This window comes from Podarcis bocagei (assembly GCF_964188305.1).
Source record: "Podarcis bocagei genome assembly, chromosome: 9".
In the NCBI taxonomy this organism is placed as follows: Eukaryota; Metazoa; Chordata; class Lepidosauria; order Squamata; family Lacertidae; genus Podarcis; species Podarcis bocagei.
The window spans coordinates 31,385,619-31,404,161 of record NC_138134.1 but is presented as its reverse complement, the minus strand read 5'-3'; the positions used below and the strand labels follow the sequence as shown (position 1 = coordinate 31,404,161).

The 18,543-nt window shown below is 42.0% G+C and overlaps 1 long non-coding RNA gene across 1 annotated transcript in view; it reads right to left on the bottom strand.

The window, feature by feature from the left end:
- Positions 1–14,069, bottom strand: part of LOC308595229 — a 74,405-nt gene extending 60,336 nt beyond the window's left edge. Inside the window, exon 1 of the long non-coding RNA XR_014011943.1 lies at positions 14,023–14,069. This is a non-coding gene — a long non-coding RNA (uncharacterized lncRNA). The remainder of the gene's footprint in view (positions 1–14,022) is intronic.
- Positions 14,070–18,543: the final 4,474 nt, after the last annotated feature.

The window sequence follows — 18,543 nt, the reverse complement described above, 5'->3', positions numbered from 1 at the left end:
GTTCTACACCTTGTCTTGCCCTTTTATACAACTATTGAAATATTTGAGGCATGATGCTTTGTCCTGCTGCAAGTTAAGAATGGGGCTGAAAGTTGACCACAAGCAAATATTATCTGGTGGTTCTTGATTGCACAATAAAAGACACCAATGCTAAGGTTGCTATATTTCAGTTCCATAAATTGGCTAGTCCAGTCTCCACATTATACCAAAATGGCAGACTGCCACAGAATGTTGAGAGTTAGTTCTACTGATTATTCAAGAGCTGCAAATAGGCTGAAAAACCAGCAACTCCTCGAACATGTAGGTGTGGGAGGAACAGTAGAAACATCAACTGGACCACAAGAAGGCAAACAAATGTAGAGAAAGGCATTTTTTTATTTTTGGGCAATTGACAAACATCCTTCTCACACAGCCAGAGCTTAAACACAAGCAGAAGAAGACACGTTACCCCCTGTGGGGATGGGAATTCAACCTCACAGCAGGTAGTTTGTGGGGCCAAAGACAAGTTATGTGTCCTACTCTTCCCACTATTATTCCCCAAGATTCTTGTCAACTCCTTTTACACTAAACTTCAGTATCTGATCAGTCAGAGACCTTTCAAAGATCACCACATATCCAGAGGGTTAAATACACTTTTTTTAAAAGAGACCCTCAAAACGGACTCTTCTTCATTTTTTATCTGTCTGACACATCAACTAATATCCTGACTCATCCGCTCATGTTCTAACATTCCTCTTGGCATGGTGATTTCAATTCCCCATTCTGACTTGATCATCTGTGTTTCCATCCTGTTCTGCTTAACACGTGTGCCCAAATGTGCTAGAACATTCTCATAACCACAGCTGTTCATGCCCCTATATTAGCTTTGGGGTAATTTTCAAGTTCTCTTGCTAATGATCTCCTTTTCAATTTAATTAGGTTCATTCAACAATGGACAATGTTTGTATCCTTCAGCATCTGGACTCCCCTGTTTCTACCAGCAGCAATGACTAATGTTCAATTTAACTTTAAGATACAAGACTCTGGCATTCAAATAATTTCAATCAATAATTTGGAGGGGGGGTCCTCAGGGTCCCTCACTGAACATCTGTCATGCCAAAATAATATTATAGCTGTCAGCCCTTAACAATCCATCTAATCTCCCATTGTCATCTTATTCCCTATTACCTAGTTCTGCCCTACTCAGCTAAATCCATTTACAATCCTTCCTTGCTGTAAGCAACCTTATAATGCTCAGACAACCTGAACCTTTAAATTAATAAATTGGTAAATTTAAAACTCCAACAGGAAGGTCTGTGGTTCACAGGTAGAGCAACTGCTTTGTATGCAGACAGTCTCAGCCTCAATCCCTGGTATATCCAGTAAGGCTAGGAAAAACTGAAATTAGGGATCCGAATTTGGGAGACCCACTGTCAGTAATTAGCACAGCACCTTATAGACAGAACCACTGACCTGATTCCTGTGTTCCTATGCACTAGATGTTGTCTTTCTGACCATGGTCATGGATGTGTACCATTAGAAAAGACAATGCATCCGTTCCTCATGCAGAGATTTACTTTCTGAGCCATAAAGGATGACAAACTAATGAAATTTCAGCATGGCATCCCAAAAAGCAAAAAACGGCAAAGGTGGGCAAGCTCTCTCTCTCAGTAACTTTGGACTAACTGGGTAATGATTCAAACGCCGTCACCCCCATAGACATTTTCCTTTTCTAAAATAATGTTTGCCAATGCTTTGAGTTCTGCCACATGGAACTGGTGCTGCAATTTGCCTTTATAGACTCAGCCTTTTATAACTGGCAAATAGCAGAAAGACAGGAAGGGACATAAAGCTTCATCAGTCAAGCAACCTAAATATGTGGTGGGTTGTGTAGCCTTTCCCAATATGGTGTGCTCAAGAGGTTTTCGACTACATCTCCTCTCAGCTTCACCCAGCATGGACACTGGAGTCCAAAATACTTGGAGGGCACCACTGAAGGGGGCTAAGTCCATGCCCCTATCACCAAGGAAATCAAATACGAGTAGAATCATAGAATTGTAGTGTTGGAAGGGACCACAAGGGCCATCTAGTCTAACCCTTGTCATGCAGGAATCTTTTGCCTAATATGGGGTTCAAACCCATGACCCTGAGGTTAAGAGTCTCATGCTCTTGTAAGTGCTGTAAGATCAAGCTACCACAGGAAGTCTTCAACTTAAGGGGTAAATCTACAGTTACACTTACACACACACACACACACACACACACACACACACACACACACACTTTTTTGGGGCAAGTCCGAAAGCGTGAAGGGTCACATTTGGCTTAGCATGCTTAGAATTCTCCCTATGATCATGAATAATGCATGACTGGGGTCTCCCTTCATGGCATGTAGATTCCAAGTGTGTTCAGCAAATAAAGGAAGTGTTATAGTAACCGAACATGCTGGATGCTGTAATTGCTAGGGAATTTCACTACAGGTGGAATTCTAGCCATATTATGCTGTTCATTATAGGTGAAAAGAAGCTGCAGATGTTTAATGGTTCCTACTAAAAGTCTGTTCTGCTCAGTGCCAGAGTCCTGTGTTGCCTTTAGGCATCATTAGGCTTTTGCAGAGGCCTTTAGGTGCTATCATGTGCCTAGGGTCTCATAGGTGTGCACCAGGTAGCGATGTGCCAAAATCTGTCTTTAATTTCTCATAAATTTTCTTCCCCTGCAGATGATGCTTCCATTTTTCTGTCACTTTCTCAGAGTACTTTAAAATTTGTAAAGGAGGGTGGTGGTGGAGAGAGCTTGGTTGTTGCAAGGTGTGTGTGTGTTGCAAGGTTTGTCTGCTTCTCTTTCCAGTAAACATTTCTCTAGCATGCTGTAGTCTCCCCAGGTGTCCAAGCTTCCCAATTTGAGAAAGCCCCAAGGGAGTAGTTCTCATTAGGTCTTCCCCTGGGCTTTAACTGAAGTAGGGGCACCTAGGAAGGCTGCAGAGTGCAGACTACTAAGTGAAATGATTTGCAGAATGAAGTAAAGGACATTCAAAAACACCCCTTTGCCATCTCAAAAGTATGGTAAGCACAACAATCACTCCCTGCACCTCACCCATGCACGTTTCACCATTTTCCCTCATTTATAAATGCAATTTCTTATGCAGCTGGATCTGTTTCAACAAAGTAAGGCATTCATGCCAGCCTGCTTTCAGGAAACATCTTGGAGTAAACAGCCTAAATATTTTACGTGTGGGTGTGTTGCTAAACAAAACTTCATAAACAAAATGCAAATAGATGACTGCATTTAATTTTCTGTGATAAAGATCTTGAGGATTATATTCATAGCCAGCGTTTAGCAACTGTCCTTATAAGTCACAAAGGATAGGAAACATGACTCAAATGTCTCCAGAACTGTAGTCATCAATGGTCAGATGTTTGCTGCTTTCAAGGACATTGGCTAAAGAAAGAAGAAAATTTAAAAGCTATCTATTAGGACTACACATAGCTGTTTGACTTCATCAGTGGTTCTAGCGGGTTTCAAAACATCCCAAGAAGTATTAGAATAAGATTAACTATATAAAAACTTATCTGGCTAAAGACTAGAGACTAAAAGCTAACTACAAACAAACTGCAGACTGTAGAGCTCAAAGGAGATGCAGCTTTCTCGTAGCCATCTTGCCCCTTCAACACACATCCCGCAAGTGTTCTCAGCTGTGAACAACTCGGACTACATGGTATTTTAAATATAATTAGTAAGTATTGATTTAGAAAGCAAAGTCGTGATTGAAAATTATTTAGGTTTTGTCTCCCACACTGGTGTGTGTACACACAACCACATCTTATAGGAACAAATGCTCTATTAAGAGTTTTGGATGAAAGACAATTTCAGTTTTCAGCGAAAAAATGCTATTCTTGAAATGCACTCAACATTTTAACCACCACATTTTTAAGGCTGTAATCCTATGGTTCCTGGAGCTATAGGATACGCTTGATGAAACTAAATAAATAAAAATAACTGTGTTAGGGTGGGGTGTTGTTGTTATTCTTTGTTATTATGCTATATATTTTTGTGTTTTTATATTGTAAGCTGCTCTGCAATCTTTGACTGAAGGACGGTATAGAAATTTAATTAATAATAAATTAATAATAAATTGAAGGAGATCCACCAATAGAGAGGGAAATCTGCTTTAGAGATCCTGTTGTAACTGAAAGTAGAAGACTCAAATCACTGCAGTTGTATCGCTGAAAGCCAGGGCTGCCTTAAGCACATGCAACGCTGGGGTGCAAAGATCCGCATGGCGGCGCCCCTCCCCCCAGGTTGCCCCAGGTTGCCAGGTGCGCAGGAGGGTGGAGCCTGCCGGCTGCCTTAGCATCTTGCTGGCTCAGTCGCCCCTGAACTTGTGGCACAGGGCCACCCGCAGCAGAAGAGACCACCACGGTGCTCCAACTGACGGGTGGGCTCTTCCCCGGACTCAACTCTTGGGCCCTGGACTCTCAGCCTGGCATCCCTGAGAGCCCAGCGCCCGGGTGCCCCGCACCCCTAGTGCCTATGGATAAGATGGCCCTCCTGAAAGCGCACTTCAGGTGTATGTCAGAGATTCCCTGGACACCCCCACCTAGAATGGGAAAAGTATTCTAGCAAACCTGAAGCTGATGTAGTTATTTTACCTCCCATTGGAACCAATGGAAAGGGGAATGTTGAGGGGAAAGGGGATGGGAGTTAAGGAAGAACCCACTCGTTTTCTGACTGGCAAAAATCCAGTGGGGCTTAGGAAGTGTGGTTCCTCCATCATGGACTCTTACCCAGCCACCTCCACAGGATAGCTCTGCCCTTTTTGAAAGCAAGAGAAGTTACATTATACAATATGATGTGAAAAAAATCATGTTGATGACGATTCAGAACTTGGAAGGAAAATATTAGTTGTGAAAATCCATTTAAAAAGAACACCTCAGTCCTGCTAAACACTCTGGGTGGTCAAAATATGGATCTTAACAGTAAGAAATCAGTCTGAGTTCTGTTGACAATTGCAAGAAAGACTTTTACAAGGTTTTGGAAACATCTGAAGTGGGCTGATGTTGAATATGGTACAACTAAAGACTGGATTTTGGCACTGGAAGAGAAGCTAACACAAAAGCTTTGTAGCTAAAGAGCAGATTAAGAATGATTTTATTTATTTTTTGGCAATTATTATGATTGTATTATATACACAAATAAAGCAGGACCCAGCAGCCAATGTGCTCTTTGCAGATTTGCAACTCATGCCTTTGGGAAGTGCTGGATTATCACAGTCCTACCACTAACTTGCCAGTTGAAGACAAGTTGTTGCTTGGTTACTGCCAGTCTGTTTCAGGACTGTGTAAGGAAATGTACAAGCAGCACCTCAAACAGAAGTCTACAAAGCTAGAGTTGGAGATATTTCTTCATGTTTCTTACGTGTGTGTGTGTGTGTGTGTGTGTGTGTGTGTGTGTGTGTGTGTGTGTGTAATGTTTTTAAAATGCAACAACGTTTTAGAAATATTGCCATGAGGGAGGAGGGTAGAAAGGGGACTCCCTGGCAAGCTGGTTGATAGTTTAAATCAATCAAGACTATGAAGGCAGAAAATGTCATACAGAACAAAAGTTGTGATAAATATTACTGTGAAGCAAAATTATGTAGTGAGCCTTCTATTTTAATATGCCATGAGCAGTTTTTAAGCAATTTCCTTCCTTTAATGGTGTGTTACCAATGGCTGATGATTAATTACTTACCTGCCCTTCACCCTAAGGTCCTAGGTTGGCAATATACACAGCCCATAACCAAAAATTAAGCAATGAGATTTAAAATAAATAAAATACAGAACTCAGGCCTCATCCAGACTTGCTTTTTCTAGGTACAGGTCTGCGTTTCTCCTGTCTGTGTCTGAGCACTTGAGTTTTTTGCCCTGCCAGATTCCCTATGAAAATCCACATAACAATTCAACACTAAAGGGTGGGTTTTCCTAGGGACAGCAAAGGGGAAATGTTCAGAAACAGACCAGGAAATTGCCAACCTGGGCCTAGAAAGGTAAGTGTGGCTGAGCCCTCAGTTACAAAACAAATCCAGTAGCACAACAGAGTAACATTTAGAAATAAGTTTCCTTTTTCTATTGTTTGGTTTTATGAACGCTAATCATTAATATAATGAAAAGAGTAGGTAGAAATTTAAATTTTCAAGACCTTGATGTTCAAAACCTCTCACAACTCAAGTCCTCTTTAGGCATTCACAATAGCTGGGCATGTATGGAGATGTGGCTGACTCCTCTTTTAAAGGTAAAGGTAAAGGTACCCCTGCCCGTACGGGCCAGTCTTGACAGACTCTAGGGTTGTGCGCTCATCTCACTCTAGAGGCCGGGAGCCAGCGCTGTCCGCAGACACTTCTGAGTCACGTGGCCAGCGTGACGAAGCTGCTCTGGCAAGGCAGAGCAGCACACGGAAACGCCGTTTACCTTCCCGCTAGTAAGTGGTCCCTATTTATCTACTTGCACCCGGGGGTGCTTTCGAACTGCTAGGTTGGCAGGCGCTGGGACCGAGCAAAGGGAGCTCACCCCGCCATGGGGATTCAAACCGCCGACCATCGGCAAGTCCTAGGCGCTGAGGTTTTACCCACAGCGCTGCCCGCGTCCCGACTCCTCTTTTACTGCTTCCTTTTTTGTTCCTCTTTGTGTGCCCATTGGTATGTGTAGATAGCCTCTGAACATACAGGTTCCACAGGAGCCAACTCCAGGGGGCTGTGGATGCCTGGGCACCCACAATAATATACCTCGGGTATGTACCTCGGGTTACATGCACTTCAGGTTACATACGCTTCAGGTTACAGACTCTGCTAACCCAGAAATATTACCTCAGGTTAAGAACTTTGCTTCAGGATGAGAACAGAAATTGTGCAGCGGTGGCACAGCGGCAGCAGGAGGCCCCATTAGCTAAAGTGGTGCTTCAGGTGAAGAACAGTTTCAGGTTAAGAACGGACCTCCAGAACGAATTAAGTTCTTAACCTGAGGTACCACTGTAATTGTGGGGGCTGGGCACCCACAAAGTCAATGAGAAAAGCCGGCGGGTGGCAGCAGCACTGCCTCTGAGAGAGAAGTAGTTCAGCTCCGCCCTCCCCAGCCAGCCAGCCAGGCACCCTTTTCCAGGGGGGTGGGGTTCAGATGTGGAGGCAGAGTGTCTCTGCCTCCAAGTCCCTCCCCGCAGAAAAGAGCACCTCGTTGGCTGCAGAGAAGGAGGAGGAAGAGGAGCCACCGCTGCTCACCGCAACACAGATGTGCAACATGACGCATCCGCCTAACAGTGGCAGGCACCCACAATCCTGAGAGCAAGATGGCACCCCTGACAGGTTCTCACACATATTTTCAATGACCGCATTTGGAATACCTGTAGTTCTATACCATAGTGCTTCATAGACAGAAGCTGGGATTTGTCATATGATACATGATTTTCACAAAATGCTTATCACCATTAAAGGTGATACTAGGCCTTGGTGTGAGAGTATCGATGTGTGTAAGTAGAACATAATGCATCCATGTGATCTTTTTGTAGAGTGGCATTCTATAGAAATTTTTATTGGTTTTTCACCTTTTATAAAGACAAATACACACAAAAAGGACAAAAGACAAAAACATGTATAATTTCAGAAAATCCTACTTTCCTAACCTTGTTCCCTGACTTCCCCCCACCCCCCTTCATGCATCCCCATTCCCAGAATTGTGTCAGCAAATTGGTATTTCTCTTCTTAATCATCTTAAAATTACCTCTTTTATAAAGAAAAGTAAAACTTTTTCTAAGTTGGACTCAAGTTCTCTTCCATTGATTTCCCAATTTGTCTTAAATAAAAATCATATTAACTAAACCCAAAGGTCTTGAGTGTTTTTACAATTCTATTCTTCCCTCCCTCCCATCCCCGGTTTTCGTCCCTTCCCAGTACATATCCAAAATATCAGTTCTTAGCCTGGGTTCCTCACGTCCGAGGCTTTCAAGTCTCTTTCAGTCCCTCTCCGCCGGTCTTGTTGGTAATCCTTTATGTCGGTCGTCGAATCTCGAAAAAGTTCTGTCACCATCCAACCATATTCTCTTCCCACAAGAACATTTGGAAACAGCTGCTGGAAAATTTCCACAAAGTCTGCATCTTCAGAGTCAAAATCAAAGTGGAGGCCCCCATCATATTTCTTTATTTTAAGTTCCTGTGTTCCATAAACTCCCGGGGCCTCCTCCTTCATCTTTTGCATCTTTCGCAGATTTGTGTTAGATGTAATCCAAAAGTCTCCTTGTTTATATTCCACAGATGTCAGCTTCTGGTTGGTACTTTCCAAGTTTACTTTCTCTTTTTCTTGTTTAGTCTCTTCCACTTCTTTAGATATCATTTCCGATTCAGCTGTGGATTCTTTCTCATCCAGGTCCTCAATACATTCAGCAGAGCTGCTTGTTCCAGAAGTCAAGGTCATAAGTTGTTTATTCATAGCCAGACTCTGCTCTTGTAAGACTCCCACCAGATGAAACATGTCTTTCGATTTCCACTAGTAACTTTCCATCCACAGCCATTGTAATTTCACAGAATTCCCCCTAGAGGGAATCTGGTTACTTAGTAATCTTTCTCCAACAATCCTCCAACTTATTGTTATTACTTTGTTTCCAACAATTTTAACTCAATTGCAACTCATTTTAATCCAGAGGGATCTTAAATAACGATTTTTCCACTTAAACTGTCCGTTTGACAGCTTTGACAGCTGTCAAACTCCGCACCTCTTCCACAAGCTCAAAAGCAGGACACTCCCGGGCCCGGGAGGGGGGGGGTTGTTTACAACTAAAAGAAAGCTTCCAACACTCCACTCTCCAGCTCAAAATTTCTTTTTGCCAAATCTTGGAAGTTAATGTCTTTTTCAACTCACCCCACAAAGGGTAGGCACTCCAGCTTAGTTCTTATATCGTTGCTTTAGATCGTCTGCAAGAAGGGGGGGGGTGCGGACTTCCTTTTAGCACACCCCCCGGTCGTCTCAAATTCACGGGATAATATTCAAAAAGTCCAATTCCATTTTACTCACGGGTTATTCTTTTCAGTCCGAATTTCAAGGAAGGGAATCAGCGCTCTCCAGTCATGGCTCGTGGCTTCGCTCAACCGAGGTAGCGATCGACTCTCAGCACCACGCCACCCTCCGTATCCTCTCCGCAGCCTTTAAAAAGGCTCTTCGTAAATCGGGGGGGCGCTTAAGGTGCCCACCGAGTCTTCAGTCCGCAGGCTTCAGCGCCTGCGGTTTTTGAGGGTCCCCGCGTCGCCGGCGCGGCAAGACCCGTCCTCAGTTGAGCCGGTTCCCTCCGCAGCTCGGAGGGAATCCGCCATTTCCAGATCGCGCCAACCCGGAAGTCCTGTAGAGTGGCATTCTATCTCTTATGCCACCACATCAGTGGAAAGTAGGCTATACAATTTTGAGATGACCCCAGTAATGTCCCTAAGTGCAGCAAGCCATTATCTCTGGAATGCCACTGGTGGAAGCATAATCAGCTGTAGGGCCATGACAATAGTGATTCCAGCATTAGGGCAGAGAGTTGCTATGTAACAGAATTGGCTACGTTAATTCCTACAGCAGAATGTTACCAAAAGACTGGAAGTTCCATGGCAAGGATCCCACACTCTCCCAACAGCTCAGCCCATCGCTTTGCTAGTGCTGTAATATACGAGCATCAGAGGTTATTTTAGTAAATTATCTCAGCAAATTAGAGATAGTCAAAAATGCAACATTTATGATGGTTTTCAAATTTTGATCTAACATTTGTTTCGCAACACATAATTTTATACACACTCTGCACTTTTTGCTATCCAAAATATTATATAACAAAAGTGGTTCTTTTAGAACAAGCAGAGTATTTCAAAATGGTTTTGGCAACCAAAACATCAAACAGAATACTTAACAGCGGGGGAGGGGAGGGTAAATCCATCAATCAACTGGATTATTTAGGGCCCTTTTACTGCCAAACAACAAACAAACAACCCCAGAATTTAGGCTCGGATCCAAAGATATGCAATATGACCTTCAGACTTTGGCTTATGACTTGGCCTCTGTGTGGGGAAGGGAATTTGGTCCTTAAGGCATATGGTGGGGCTGAAGCAAGCCAGTTGTACTTATTGGCTCCAGTGCTTTGACGATTTAGCCAATAGTTACAACTTTGTATCAGTGATTTGTTTTTAATCAATTCATTCTACTTACTCCACCCTTTATCCAAGGGCCCCGTTGTTAAGATAATACAGACAGTAAGTCTTTCCATGTAACTTAATGCTTGTTATGCTTGTTAACCACATTCCAATAGCGGGTATTTGTTTTCGCAACCATAGTGACGACATATATTTATTGGCTGCACTTACTAGGGATTCTAAACAAGTATCTGTCTTTGTTTAATTTCAGCAAATGAGGACATTTTCCTAATGCTGCAGAAATATGGATTTGGAGTCAGGCACTGCCTTAAGAAATAAGTTGTTCATCAGTATTCTAATAACATACTGGAATGTTTTCAGGTGGGACCATCATCCACATAGAGGAAATCAGGCATGTCTATCACCATTTTGTTATAAATTTGGGGGCCAAAAATGTACTGCAAGGTACTGTGAGGTACAGCTTGGAGACTTTGTATTAGCATTCCTAATGTTTAAAATCCTAGAAAATGCAGTACAGGTATTTCCTTTCCTCCAAGGACCAAATCTTGGTGTACATGGTCCTCCTCATGTGGGTCAGACTGTGTGGGAGGGGTGCCATTATCCAAGTGTACCCTCATTCCCATATTAAGCAGGGGATGAGGGAGTCTTGTTTTTAAAGTGAAAAGAGGGTGATGGCAAGAGAAGGGTGTTGAATGCTTCCACCTTCTGTGCCCACTTCTGCCCACCTTTCTTGGCTCTGATACCAGAAGTGATCTGGGAGTGGGACATAGGAACCAATTCCCAGGGCCTGAGTTCCCCCCAATTAAATATTGGAGGAGGCCATGCCCCCCAAAGTTGATGGCCATTGCCATTCAAATGATGTGCATGCACCACACCTTGTGATCAATTACACAGGGCAAGGCTTACTGACCCCCCAAAAAAATATTTTATTCAAGTTGGCACCCCTGATTGGGAGGAAGTGACCGAAGCAACTGGCAGAGTGTCAGATGTTGGGGTGGGAGGGAGCAGTGCTCATCTCTTGACTGCTCTTTTTGTTGTTAAAGTAAGACCTCTCCCTTTAACTCAATCGGATGCAATGTGAGTTTACTGTGCAGTTTGCTCTTAGTTAACATTCATCCATTTACTACTGTCAATGTAACAGGATCCTAGCTGAAACATTTTGGCAGTTTCTTAAGGGAAGGTCTGAAATCCAAGAATGACAGTAGGGCAACTGAAGGAAAGGATGGGGAGGCAGCGAAAGCTCCTTATAAAAGCCTTATTATCACTGGGGAAAGCTCTATCATTAAAGAAAGACTGTTAAGGTGGTGGTGGGGAGATCCTCAATTGCCTTGCAGAGCTTTCCAAAGATAGATCTGGCAGCTTTTTAGGCCATGAATTGCAAGATGGGATAGATGATGTAATCCATATTGGATTTCATGGGACATTCCGAATGAAGAAGAAAACCAAAGCAAGCGGTAAAACGACTCACTTAAATTACCAGATTGAAACACGTTGACCTCAGAAAGCTATTGACATTTCATTCGAATGAATGAGACATACTATTCCAATGCTATTTTGCAAGTTTGGTATGGCAGAGGAATATGCATCTCCCAGCTAAGATAACACGTCTGTCACAGATTGGATAAAAGTTATGACTTACAGCATTTGATCCTATTTCCATACTTGATTAATGTTAACCACTAAAGTCAAAGTTTCAAAAGTCTGAAGGAAAAGTGGAAGCTATAATACATTTCCTGTAAGAAAAATAATCTTTGTTCCCTAGCCACTAATTTCCCCTAGAACCCCAGCGTCTGCCTGTTATTTCAGTTCAAATTTGACGAGAAAAGGTCATTTTGGAGGTTTTTGCAAACTGCATGCCACACAGAAGCATCTTTTAAAATGCAAGCCTTCATCCAACACCACAAAAGGAATACAGCATGGGGGAGGCTACTTTGCTGATTCTAGGCTAACTTTCAACATGCAGTCAAGGCACTTGCAACCTGTATTAGACACTATTATACCATTTCCCCCTGATGGCTTGGCTTGTGACATCTTATCAGCCGCTCAGATATTTAACACCTCTTTGTTATATTAACAAAGCCATAATTCAAGAACTACTAAACCAGACTCCAAAAATGCCAGAAATTCCATTGTGAATGAATATGTGCACATACATGGCATTATGAAAAGAATTGTGTTATGCTGTGCACTTTGCAAACTATACACATTCTGACTTTTTTGTCAGTTCTGGAGCAAGATGAAAATCCACCAGTACAAGATTAGTAAATTCAAAGCCAATTAACTCCTCCATTAAAACATTTGCTTTAATACCCCCAGAATGTTATAAATGCACACCAACCAAACTTATCTATGGTACATTACAAAGAAGAGAACTTTTAGAATGTTTTCTAAAAGTTGAAGTCCCAAGAGATTTTCCTTTTAGCTAATAATTCCTGAGAATGTCTCTATAATCTTTAAATAAAAAAAATCCTTCCAGTAGCACCTTAAAGACCAACTAAGTTAGTTCTTGGTATGAGCTTTCGTGTGCATGCACACTTCTTGTGGAAGGAATTTTTTTATTTTGACTATGGCAGACCAACACGGCTACCTATCTGTATCTATAATCTTTGAGATACTACCTAGTGTTTCAGCCTTTTCAACAATATTAGTACTCCCAAATGCTATAAAATATAGCAGCATCCTATTATAGACCTACGGTAACTTCCAGGGTCATAGTATGCTTGTTTATTCTTGACTAAGACTGCAATCCTTTACTCCCTTTCTTAGGAGGAAGTCCCATTTAAATGAAGAGGACTCTCAAGTAGACATGTATAGGGTTGCACTATAAGACTAAATAAATAAATAAATAAATAAATAAATAAATAAATAAATGAAAACAAATTTAAAGTAGACTCAATACTGGGGCAGGCAGAACACAGGGTTCTGATGGAGGCACAAATTGTGCTCTCCACAGACATCAGATTGAGCATTTGATGAGTGTGGAAGATACCGGTAATCTTCTTTGCTCAACTGATCTACACAGAGGAGCTGGGTGTGGAGGGGGAGAACATTGTGTGCTTATATGTCTCTTGTATGCATTAGAGTGTATAGGATGGCCATGCCTACTTCTGTGATGCAGCCCTTGGAACTTTAGTCAAGAATGAATGTGGCTCTTTGGCCAAAGAGGTCAGCCAGCTTGTTAATTACAAGCCCTTGTTACTCAGTTATGTGACAATTCTGTGGAAGGCCCAGCCTCCCAGTTGCAACTCCTGTCTGATGCCACAGGTCCCATTTACCATATTTCTTTCATGCAGCCATGATCAGTTTGAAAGAGGATACTCAATGCAAGTTAAGAAAACATGGCCGTGTGTGTGGATGCCTTTGGGACCACAGTATTTGTTTGCCATTGTTGACAAACCATGTCATCACAAGCATGGAGATCTGTGCCAAGCAAAATACATAGCCAAAAGAAAGGCACAGAATTCCAAGTATACAAGAATACTTCAAGAATTCATGGCTGCAATACTACACTAACTTACATGGAACTGGAAGTAAGACCTATTGAACTCAGTGACTGGGCTGCAGAACTCTTTTTATAGAGACAGACTTCAAAAACAATCATATAACTTTTAGAAATATATACAATACATCCCCAAACAAATTTGAAATTTATATCGTATTCATAATTGTTATATTGTATGTTATAAATGAAAGATTTCCCCCTAAGTATTTTAAAAATACTATCATCTTTGATGTCTTTAAAAACAGAGACAACCGCTTTTGCACATCAACCTTTAACATTCAGGGCCGATAAAGAAAGGCAGCTTCCATATTCTTTTATCTTGCCCTACTTCCAAACCAAAAATAATTATCAAAACATTTTACCGCAAAAAGCATAAAAAACAAGTCTTATTGCAGCCTACCTTTCCAATGAAGAAATCCAACTGACTGTATCCTGCTGTCTGCCCCCATTCAGTTGAATCAATTATTTCATCAATGCAAGATGACTCACATGTAGTCAATTATCACCATCTGCATTGGTTTAATAAAAAAGATGTGACTGTAGCAAGGCATTTAACTATTTTATTAACAAAACTACAGTATCACACCAGTCTTTCTTTTAGGCAAACCTCTCATCCTAATAAAGACCTAAGTAAGGATAATTCTTCACCTGTACAGTTTTTCAAGAGATATTCTGAGGTTTTCTATACATTCCTGGTAATTATATTTACATACATATAACAAATTGTAGGGGAATCTACTGCAAACATCATGGAGTAAAATCCTTCAAAACACATCTTCCCTCTTCAATAGGGTTATAGAAATCTTTCTTCCAGTGCATGAAAGAATCAAAGGTAACATGGGCTTTCATCCCTGTGTAGCTGCATTCTTGGAGAAGTCTTGTCTTCTTCAATTGAAAAACCTAAGTAGCTGACCCAAGGAGTGTAAAAAACAAATAGTATCAGCGGGTCTATGTAATAATCATAATATATTTATGCCCCACCTTTCAGGTACACCATCACAACATTGCTTTCAAATAAATAGAATATTGGTGATGAAAAGATCATAATGAAACTCAGGGGAAGGCACTCCACCAATGGGTTACTACACCCAAAAGTGTCAATTGATTTCCCCTGGATTTAATATTTTGCTTCCATTGGAACCCTAGCTTTCCCCTTCCCTATCCTAAAATATCACAATCCATCCGATGAACCAATATCAAGTCACCTTGCTTCCCTTGTATTCATTTTCCACAATTATTTCATACCTTCCCTGCAGCCATAATGTTTCAAGGTCTGTAGTATGCCTAGCAATCCCCAAAGGGTCATTTTAGAATCCCACAGAGCTCCAAATTAAGACTGTGGATGTCCATCTTATAATAGTATGTAATTTTATCTGCTTGTCCACATTAGCAAGCTTACATACATGTGGCTGCTAGTTGCTCAGGTTTCTTCTGATAGGAATATCCAAAGTTTCTTAAGTCATTTGTCTCTCCTGGAGAAAGATGGATATTTTATAATTAGTATTTTTCTTTGGTGAGCAATACTCTCTGGGTGCTTGAACATTTGTCAAAATTATTCATTTCAGCTTCTATTAGTACATCAAAATACCAAGGCAAATGTCACTCATGGTGTAATGTTAACCATAGTAAATTCTCTACTGCTATGATTTAAGGAACTGGTCAGTGTCATGTGTGTCTGGTTCAAATATGTGTGTGTAAGAGAGTAGTATAGTTTGTGTCAATATCATTCATATTAATGTTTCATTATTGTTGCCAAAATAAGTAATGCTTCAGTACCTGGGAGTCATAGGTCACTTCCAGGTGATCTGTTTATTGAACATTTATCCTGATCTGTTTGAACAAAGTTTGCATGAGCATCAACAACATTGGCTGTTTATTGAGTATTTATTCTGCTTTGTCTGTGTGACAGGTTTATATGACACTGCCTTAAGCAACTGTTTCCAGCACATTTCCCCTTCACTTTGCTTACGGCAAAATGTTCAGTTTTATAGGAAGTGGGCATGAAATGGCATGAAAACACAGAGGGACGTGGCAAGGGATAGTATCCACAAAAACAATGTTATTGTTGCCCATTAGGTCAAGCAGATAACTTCTAGACCAGTGTTTCCCAACCACTGTTCCGCGGCACACTAGTGTGCCGCGAGATGTTGTCTGGTGTGCCGCGAGATGTTGCCTGGAGGGAGGCGGGTGAGTCGGGCGGCGAGAGGCGGGGCGGCGGCGGTGAGGAGAGGCCGCCCAGCGCGGGGCTCTCGTCGTCTGCCTGCCTGGCTGCCTGCGAGCTCGACGGGCAGCGCCTCCGTCCTCAGCGCCCGCCTCGCGGCTCTCATTCCCTGCCCCTGCCAAAGCTCACCCAGCCAAGCCGCGCTCTCCTTCCTGCCTCGCTTTGCTGCCTCCTCCCCCCCCCACCCCCAAAGCTTGGAGGTTCCCCAGCAAGGGGGAGGGAAAAAAATTGAAACTTACACTTTCGTGCGTCCCTCCCGGCGTGACGCTGCGCGCTGACGTCACGGGGCTGTAATGGTGGTGTGCCTCGAGATTTTTTTCATCAAACAAGTGTGCCTTTGCCCAAAAAAGGTTGGGAAACACTGTTCTAGACCAAGTGTAAATCACAGAAGACAAGACCTATTAGCATTATAATACAGTGGTACCTCGGGTTAAGTACTTAATTCATTCCTGAAGCACCACTTTATCTAATGGGGCCTCCTGCTGCTGCCACAGCGCTGGAGCACGATTTCTTAATACATCATCCTTAATACAAGGTACTGTTTCTGGGTTAGCGGAGTCTGTAACCTGAAGCATTTGTAACCTGAAGCGTATGTAACCCGAGGTACCACTGTAATTTGCTTATAATAATTTGCTTCATTTGTTTCATCATTTAAGATATTCATTTTTAAAAAATGGAATATAAGAATCAAAGTTTTATGTTTTGCCAGTGAAGAAAAGGTCTGTAAGTTCAAATAAAGTTATTTAGAGTGCACCAGAAAAAGAGAAAAGCATTAGTACACTAAGTTTAAGGAACATTTAAGGGTGATTTTATACAAACAATTTTAGGCAGGGAAGCCATGCTGTGAAGTTAAGCTTTCTGTCATTTTGCGGTTGGGATTTCTTATGAACACATTTCAGCATGATGAAATCAACTTCAAGCTATTTTTGTGAAAAATAATAGCAAACATTTTCCAAGACATGGCTTAGCAGTTATTCCTCCAGGAGGAGTTTATTCAGAAGAAGTTTTAATTACTGCAGAATGGTGGGGAGCTGTCACCACAAGGAGATGTCTTCCCATCCAAAACATGTGTATAAACTAGCCCTAATAATGTGTATCAATAGTACAGTACTCTTCAATTTAGTCTGCTAATCATAGCTTGACCTTAAGATTCTACTTCCCATGTGTGCAATTAGCAATGGGTCTAAGAATCTGTTTGAGGTAATATTGGCTCTGTTCACATACAATGCTACAGTTTAACATTACATGGAAGAGTCTTGGGCTCCTGTATTTCCCTACCCTTCTCGTCTGGTGTGATTATTAAGAGGAGATTGATAGCATTTGCTTCTGTTTGCAGCTATACCCAGTTTGCTATTATGCCCAAACTGGGATAAATGGTGATTAGTTTTAAAAAACTATGGTTTCTCCAAACAATTCCCCATGATCTTGAATTGTTTGAATAAACCATAAATAAAGTGGTCACAATTCTTGGTTTAGAAATTACAAATTGTGGTTAGTTGAAAGTGGAAGAAAACACTTCTGGTCTCCTCCTCTTAGCCTCACCAGAGGGGGAGAGAGGAGGAAGGAGCACATGAGCCCAAAACTTGTGTAGAGGTAAAGGGGCCCCTGACCATTAGGTCCAGTCGTGGCCAACTCTGGGGTTGTGGCACTCATCTCACTTTATTGGCCGAGGGAGCCGGCGTACAGCTTCCGGGTCATGTGGCCAGCATGACGAAGCCGCTTCTGGCAAACCAGAGCAGCACACGGAAACACCGTTTACCTTCCCACCAGAGCGGTACCTATTTATCTACTTGCACTTCGTGCTTTCGAACTGCTAGGTTGGCAGGAGCAGGGACTGATCAATGGGAGCTCACCCCATTGCAGGGATTTGAACCATCAACCTTCTGATCGGCAAGTCCTAGGCTCTGTGGTTTAACCCACAGTGCCACCTGCGTCCAAAACTTGTGTACATAATACTAATATGGTTTTATGTTAAATGCAAATTTTTCAGTTTAGAGAAAAGGCAAGCAAGCAGCGACATGACAGAAGGCTATAGAATTATACATGGCATGGAGAAAGTAGAGAAAGTTATTTTCCCTCTCTCATAACACAACAGCTTTTGGACATCCCATGAGGATGATTGCTGAAAGATTCAGGACAAGCAATATATATATATATATATATATATATATATATAACACTTTCTCACAGGACAGTTAAACTATGGAATTCTTTCCCACCAGAGGCAGTGGTGGTCATAAACTTGGATGGCTTTAAGAGAGGATTAGAGAATTTTACAGAGGATAAGGCTATCAATAGCTACTAGCTACCTTGCCTCCGCAGTCTGAAGACGAGTTGTTGGAAACTACTGGAAGGGATAGTGCAGTTTCACCTAAACCCTTCCTGTATGCTTCTCACGGGCATCTAGTTGGCCATTGTGAAAACAGGATACTGGACTAGAAGGACCAATGGCCTGATACACCAGGACTTTACGTTAATCTTCAGTTTACAAATCACCGTTTACAAGAAAATAGAAATTTACAAGCTTCATACAGAAATCAGGAAAGGCGGCGGAGTTGGGAGCAGTGCAGCACAGCTGGGATAAATTCCCCCATTTGATGATTGTCTTTCTATATAGCAGTGTCACCGGATGAATGGCTCATACTAGACGAAAATGTGCTCATGGATTTTTCCTTTCCCAGAACTGACTTAATTAGTGGG